This window comes from Schistocerca gregaria, chromosome 3 (assembly GCF_023897955.1).
Source record: "Schistocerca gregaria isolate iqSchGreg1 chromosome 3, iqSchGreg1.2, whole genome shotgun sequence".
NCBI lineage: Eukaryota > Metazoa > Arthropoda > Insecta > Orthoptera > Acrididae > Schistocerca > Schistocerca gregaria.
In genome coordinates, this window is record NC_064922.1 from 502,877,580 (window position 1) to 502,885,927 (window position 8,348).

At 45.1% G+C, this 8,348-nt stretch overlaps 1 non-coding gene across 1 annotated transcript; it reads left to right on the plus strand.

Moving 5' to 3' along the window:
* The first annotated feature begins 2,200 nt into the window (after positions 1–2,200).
* Positions 2,201–2,275, plus strand: Trnas-cga (transfer RNA serine (anticodon CGA)). The gene has a single exon. It is a non-coding gene; the product is annotated as a tRNA-Ser (tRNA).
* Positions 2,276–8,348: the final 6,073 nt, after the last annotated feature.

Consider the following 8,348-nt stretch of genomic DNA (forward strand, 5'->3'; position numbering starts at 1 on the left):
CCAGTGCCTTTGTTAACACCATTACATCGCCTCCAGCGCCTCTCCTGGGCTCGTAACCATATCGGTTAGAACCTAAACACTTGAAAGCTGTAGCCTCGTCAGATGAGTCCCAATTTCTGTCGGTAGGAGCTGAAGGTTGGGATCGAGAGTGCGCAGACTCACGAAGCCATGGTCCCAGGCTATCAACAACACAGTGTGCAAGCTGGTGGTGGCTCCTGAGCCGTGCCGTCATAGAATTACTAGACTGTTCTGTCTCGCGTCACTGGCTTACGTATAGTATGAACTATATATCTAGCGGCCACGTTGCCAATATCTGTGAGGAAAAGCTGATATCTGTGGGTTGTGTCTTTAGAAGGTCTTTCCTTGCCGATACGATCGCAGGTTCGAATCCTGCTTCGGGCATGGATGTGTACGATATCCTTAGATTAGTTAGGTTTACGTAGTTCTAAGTTCTAGGATACTTATGACCTCAGAAGTTAAGTCCCATAGTACTCAGAGCCATTTGAACCACTTGAACCTTGCCGAGATATATACGAGGTTCGCTGGCCCGAGAGAGAAGCACAGAGTTTGGGGATTGGCGGTAGCGTAGCTGCAAGAGGTGGTCACGAGGTCCGAGCGGCCAAAGCCACTACCTGTGCAAGGAGGGCCTGCGCAGAGCGAAGATACCGAAGTACTTCACCGGGGTCAGCGTCGACTAAACGCAGCAGGCCGACATCCCGTAGGCTGGTTGGCAACATTCGTGTCTGACGACCGCTCGTGGCCTGGCTGCCGTCTTCTACCTGGCTCTCATCGGCACCACTCAGTAACGAATGCGGCGCAACGTGGATCCATGGAAATGCTCGCTGTAAAGGGGAGTAATATTCTGTAATCCTCTTGGTGATTTGTTTCATTGTCTACCTGCACTCCTTATTATTTTCTGGTTTGTACCCGACCCTCAGAGTTGTACTCGGTCGTAGATACAGGCAATAGTATTGTACTAAGACACTAGTTGTCGTTTGAAAATTTGTCCCGCTATTATAATGCCTTTCCTTTCTGGTCTGTACCCGATCATTACTGTTCTAGTTAATTAGCTCTTGGTCGTAAAAACAGCCAGAACAACTGTACTAAGGCACAGGTTGCCGTTAAACAAAGTTGATTGTAATTGCGTTTCTCAGTCATTAGTTATAGACTGAACAACCTGTTGTACTAAGCTGTTCGTTTCTGTGTTTGAAAGACAGGGTCATTAATGGTGTATTGTAGCTGGATATTGTGGTTCTGCCGAGTTAGTTCTCTTGTAATAAGTGTTCACAAGCAATGTTTTAAGACGTTACTTCATAGCTGTCTTAATAACTAACAATCAGTTTAACTTTGAAAATATTTACAGCCAACTGTCACCAAGGCTTTAGTCAAAATGAATTTGTCAGAAGGGACGGGTTTGGGTCCAGTCGCACCTTGGTTGCCGATTGAAATTAAGAGGTTGGTTGCTTTCAAGTAAGCCTTATCATTGTCATATTTTTTGCTAATCTGTTTAACCTTTAAGCACAGGTGCGCATCTTAACCCGGAACCTTTCGACATACAGTTTTCAAATTAAAAGTTAAGCAAACTGTTTTGAGTAATTGAATCACTCTTGTCATCAGTGGTGCTTATATAGTTTTCATGTGTTGCAGAAGGGCATTTTATGAGACAGAGTGTGTCCAGCGCGGTAGTAAACACCGTTGTTTCACCCGATAACGAGCGGGCTGCAAGTCCGGCCGCCTTCTAATCATTGTCATATTGTTTGCTGTTTTCCAATAGAGCACTTCAAATTTTTGACCAAGGATTAAAAACTTATTCAACTTAAGGATTAAGGTCAAAAATTTGGCAAATTTGTTAATTTTGTTAAAGAAAATTTATGGTTAAATGCTTTGATTATCTGTAAAACAGAGTTTATGTATTGTTAAATAAACAGATCGTCCAGAATGAGATTTTCACTCTGCAGCGGAGTGTGCGCTGATATGAAACTTCCTGGCAGAATAAAACTGTGTGCCCCCCCGAGACCTGAACTCGGGACCTTTGCCTTTCGCGGGCAAGTGCTCTACCAACTGAGCTACCGAAGCACGACTCACGCCCTCTACTCACAGCTTTACTTCTGCCAGTACCTCGTCTCCTACCTTCCAAACTTTGGAAGGTAGGAGACGAGGTACTGGCAGAAGTAAAGCTGTGAGTATAGGGTGTAAGTCGTGCTTCGGTAGCTCAGTTGGTAGAGCACTTGCCCACGAAAGGCAAAGGTCCCGAGTTCGAGTCTCGGTCGGGCATACTGTTCTGATCTGCCAGTAAGTTTCAAACAGATCGTGTGAAAAAAAAGTTACATTGGTGGTCCTCCGTCCCACGGTTTCCTTAACAGTTTTATTCTGCCAGTAAGTTTCAAACAGATCGTGTGAAAAAAAAAGTTGTATTGGTGGTCCTCCGTCCCACGGTTTCCTTAATTAAAGTAAATCCCAAGTATCAGCTCTATACTGGTGTGGGCTGTTTGTATGGAATAGACTGGGTCCTTTGGTCCAACTGAACCGATACTGTTATGTTCGGCTACTTGGAGACTATTTTCAACCATTCACGGACTTCATTTCCGCAAACAGCTGTGGAATTCTTATGAACGCCAATGCGCCATTGTAGCCGGCTACAGTTGTTCGCGATTGGTGTGTAGAACATTCTGAACAACTTGAGTGAATTATTTAGTCACCTAGATCGCCGGACATGAATTCAATCGATCATTTATGGTACGTAATCTATATGTCATATAATGCACAAAATCCTGCGCTTGCAACATTTTCCCAATTACGGTCAGCTAAAGAGGCAGCATGACTCAATATTTCCGCTGAGGACTTCAAACGACTTGCTGACTCTATACCACGCCGTGTTTCTGCACTACGTCGGGCGAAAGGAGGTCAGACGCAATATCAGGAGGTAGCCCATGAATTTTGTAACCTCTTTGTGTGTATTACGTTAAGGGCCGCTCACATCTAACTTTCGCTGGCGTCGAGCTGTCTTTGTCCTAGGTTGCACTGGGCATTCTGTTCGAAGGCATGTTGTGCTCTAGTCAGATATTTTCCAGTGTATCCAAATAAACGACAGGGTTTACCAAATTACCCGCGGAAATCCCAAATTGAAGGGTTTTATTCGCATGTAGCTCCATAATCTGTGAAAGCAAGTCACATTTCCGCACTGAAAAACTATTGTCATCGTCCACTATGTTTCATGACATATTTGCTGAAAGGTTGCATCTAGTTCATAAGAAGTGCACATCGAAAATCTGTCTCTGATTGGGCATCGAACCCGAAGTTATTGCTCATCTCGAGCATTCGGCTTATCTTCACTTCGTCAGAGAGCCTAATTGTTAAGGCAGCCATTCGAAAAATATAGGAATTCCATTCCCGAGTGCCGATCTAGCAAAAGTTCGCAGCCTTCATTACGTATTCTTTCAATAGGTGGCTCAGCATTCTAGTCGGTTACCAGCAGCATTTAATGTAACTGCATCTTAATTCATTTCATCAGCATTAGTTCGGTTCATTATCTTCAGCAAGCTTCTTTGAGAAGTACAAGGAACACTTGCAATACTAGATGGAATCTTAGAGGAACAACTTAACGATACAGTCCGTGAAATGCTTGCCACGTATGACTAATGACAGTATCAGATTGTCCTCCGCTCCGGCAGACGTCTATGCAAATGTGTCATAAGAATTCATAACAGGTTTTAGTAATTTTTACCGCCTAACAGCTTGCATAAATTAAGGATTTTAACGAAATAGATCGGAACTCAGAAATACTTGTTTAAAATGATGATAAGCTAAATGAACCAGTTCAGTCTTATAACAAGATCTATTGCTTCCAAATATTGTTGCTATGCTGAAAATCATAAGAACCAAAATAATCGGTTTTGTACGAGACAGAAATAGATTATATCAATATAATGAAAAACTGTAAGAAGTCATTCCTCAGAAGTATAGTTAAATTAACAGAAAGAATAACAAAAATAATCAAACGTGTGTCATCCATCACTGTAACAATTCCACATGAAGTAAAACGTGTCACGATGAACGCGAGAATCGTATCGAAGGATGTGAGCAACCCTTTGTTATAACTATAACTCTAACAACGGAATGATAACGACTACATCATCATAATTAAGAACTTTTACACTGTGACATCATAAAGTTGCATAAAGTGACACTGGCTGTGAATAGAAAATTTCGGAACTTGAAATTTCGTTTCAACAGCTTGCTGTCTTTAAAGTTGTTGTTAAAGAGAAAAATCTACTGACTTTAGTCATTGATGTAGAAATCTACTTGCTGTTCCGGTATGTGGACGTCTGTTCGTCATCTGGCCCACGGAAGAGACAAACTCCAAGACTTCCTGTCGTGTGCAAATTCCCTATTTGGTAACATCAAACTGACTACGGAGATCGAGGCAGAGGGAAGGCCACTATTGCTGATGCTGTGTTGGAGAGGATAGCGGCTTGCGCACTGGGCCACGGAGTATCATACAGGGAGTTTCAAAAATGACCGGTGTATATGAAACGGCAATAAAAACTAAACGAGCAGCGATAGAAATACACAGTTTGTTGCAATATGCTTGGGACAACAGTACATTTTCAGGCCGACAAACTTTCGAAATTACAGTAGTTACAATTTTCAACAACAGATGGCGCTGCAAGTGATGTGAAAGATATAGAAGACAACGCAGTCTGTGGGTGCGCCATTCTGTACGTCGTCTTTCTGCTGTAAGCGGGTGCTGTTCACAACGTGCAAGTATGCTGTGGACAACATGGTTTATTCCTTAGAACAGAGGATTTTTCTGGTGTTGGAATTCCACCGCCTAGAACACAGTGTTGTTGCAATAAGACGAAGTTTTCAACGGAGGTTTAATGTAACCAAAGGACCGAAAAGCGATACAATAAACGATCTGTTTGAAAAATTTCAACGGACTGGGAACGTGACGGATGAACGTGCTGGAAAGGTAGGGCGACCGCGTACGGCAACCATAGAGGGCAACGCGCAGCTAGTGCAGCAGGTGATCCAACAGCGGCCTCGGGTTTCCGTTCGCCGTGTTGCAGCTGCGGTCCAAATGACGCCAACGTCCACGTATCGTGTGATGCGCCAGAGTTTACACCTCTATCCATACAAAATTCAAACGGTGCAATCCCTCAACGCCGCTACCATAGCTGCACGAGAGACATTCGCTAACGATATAGTGCAGAGGATTGATGACGGCGATATGCATGTGGGCAGCATTTGGTTTACTGACGAAGCTTATTTTTACCTGGACGGCTTCGTCAATAAACAGGACTGGCGCATATGGGGAACCGAAAAGCCCGATGTTGCAGTTCCATCGTCCCTGCAACCTCAAAAAATACTGGTCTGGGCCGCCATTTCTTCCAAAGGAATCATTGGCCCATTTTTCAGATACGAAACGATTACTGCATCACGCTATCTGAACATTCTTCGTGAATTTGTGGCGGTACAAACTACCTTAGACGACACTGCGAACACCTCGTGGTTTATGCAAGATGGTGCCCGGCCCCATCGCACGGCCGACGTCTTTAATTTCCTGAATGAATATTTCGATGATCGTGTGATTGCTTTGGGCTATCCAAAACATACAGGAGGCGGCGTGGATTGGCCTCCCTATTCGCCAGACATGATCCCCTGTGACTTCTTTCTGTGGGGACACTTGAAAGACCAGGTGTACCGCCAGAATCCAGAAACAATTGAACAGCTGAAGCAGTACATCTCATCTGCAGGTGAAGCCATTTCGCCAGACACGTTGTCAAAGGTTTCGGATAATTTCATTCAGAGACTACGCCATATTATTGCTACGCATGGTGGATATGTGGAAAATATCGTACTATAGAGTTTCCCAGACCGCAGCGCCATCTGTTGTTGAGAATTGTAACTACTGTAATTTCGAATGTTTGTCTGCCTGTAAATGTACTGTTGTCCCAAGCATATTGCAACAAACGGTGTAGTTCTATCGCTGCTCGTTTAGTTTGTATTGCCTTTTCAAATATACCGGTCATTTTTGAAACACCCTGTAAGAAACGGCACACTGACTTCGCCGGAGACGGCTGCCATCATCCCACCCAGAGGAATGGAGTGCTGAAAACGCTAGTACGCACGGCGTGCACCACCTCAGATGATGAAGAGTTTCCCACGGGAACTGGAATACCTCAGAATGGTGTTCCGGGAAAACGGTTTCTCGGAATGGCAGATTAGGCGCGCTCTGCTCTCTACTAATGCAGTACATCGTGCGAAGACGAACAAAGTTACGGAGAAGGCCTTTATTTATATGGCACACCGGCGTCCTAGGGGGAAACATGCGCAAAAACCGTGAAGTGAAAATTGTCTTCTGCCCGCCCAATAAAACACAGGCATCATTGACGAGGGTCAAAGATGTCCCCGGTTTACGGAAGGCCGGTGTGTATCAGATTCGGTACCAATGTGGTAAGAAGGACAAGAAGTCCACGCCATCGAAGGTAACTCATCAGCAGCACATAGGGTTGATGCATGCACCAGTGACAATCTCGTTAATCTGGACCTCCTCTATAGTCGCAGCAACGCTTGGGAACTAGTGCTGTGTCTAATTAAGGAGAAATAAGGAGTCGCAGCGAAGTGGCGTGGAAGACAGACCGAGTGCCTACATCTACAGGGATGCAGCCCTGTGCCCTACCGTGCGTCATCGGTCACAGTACCCCCTACGAGTACTGCGCACCCTTTGGAGTGGATCAAGTACGCAGCGGCGCGTGGAGGAAAGATTATATACACAGAGGCGACAAAAAACATGGGATTCACTCTAATATCGTGTCGGTCATCATTTTGACCGACGTACTGCAGCTGATCGACTTGGCATGGACTCAACAAACGGTTGGAAGCCCCTGCATAACTATTGAGCTGCAGGAGCTGACGTCCCGATTATGTTCCATAACTGTTCGATGGGATTCACGTAGGGTGATCTGGGTGGCCAATTCATTCGATTGAACTATCCAGAATGTACTTTAAACCAATAGCGAATAACTGTGGCCATATACCAAGGCCTGTTTTCGAACATGAAGTCCGTGAAAGGCTGCAAATGGTCTCCAAGTAACCGAACGTCATTGATCGCTGCAGTTGGATCAAAAAATCCAGTCCATTCGATGTAAACACAGCCCACACCGTCATGCCCCCCCCCCCCCCTCTCCCACAACAGGTTTCACAGTGTCTTGTTGGCAATTTGCATCCATGGCCTTGCGGGGTCTGTGCGGCTCTCGAACCCCCCATCAGCTCTGGCGCTGCCTCCGATGTCGTTCCGTTAGGAAAGCACTCACTTCGGTCGTCTGCTGCCACAAGCTATTAACGCCAAATTTAACCACACTGTCCTAAAGGATACGTTCTTCGGACGTCACATTGACTTCTGCGGTTATTTCACGCATTGATACTTATCTGTTAGCATTGGCAACTATACTCAAACTACGCTGCTCTTGTCGTTAAGTGAAGGCCACCGGCCACTGCGTTGTCCGTGGTGAGAGTTAATGCTTGAAATATGGTATCCTCGGCATACGATTTCCGAAATGAAATGTCTGATGCGTCTAGCTCCAACTGTCATTCCACGTTCAAATTTTCTTAATTCCCGTCGTGCTGCCATAATTACGTAGGAAACATTCACACATGAATCACCTAGGTGCAAATGACAACTTCGGCGATGCACTGGCCTTTCACGAGTATGCCTTGCGTAAGCGGTACTACTGCGGCCTCTACAGGGTGTTACAAAAAGGTACGGCCAAACTTTCAGGAAACATTCCTAACACACAAAGAAAGAAAATATGTTATGTGGACATGTGTCCGGAAACGCTTACTTTCCATGTTAGAGCTCATTTTATTACTTCAAATCACATTAATCATGGAATGGAAACACACAGCAACAGAACGTACCAACGTGACTTCCTACACTTTGTTACAGGAAATGTTCAAAATGTCCTCCGTTAGCGAAGAAAAATGCATCCACCCTCAGTCGCATGGAATCCCTGATGCGATGACGCGGCCCTGGAGAACGGCGGATTGTATCACAGCCGTCCACAATACGAGCACAAAGAGTCTCTGCATTTGGTACCGTGGTTGCGTAGACGAGAGCTTTCACATGCTCCCATAAATGAAAGTCAAGAGGGTTGAGGTCAGGAGAGCATGGAGGCCATGGAATTGGTCCGCCTCTACCAATCCATCGGTCACCGAATCTGTTGTTGAGAAGCGTACGAACACTTCGACTGAAATGTGCAGGAGCTCCGTCGTACATGAACAGCATGTTGTGTCGTACTTGTAAAGGTACATGTTCTAGCAGCACAGGTAGAGTATCCTGTATGTAA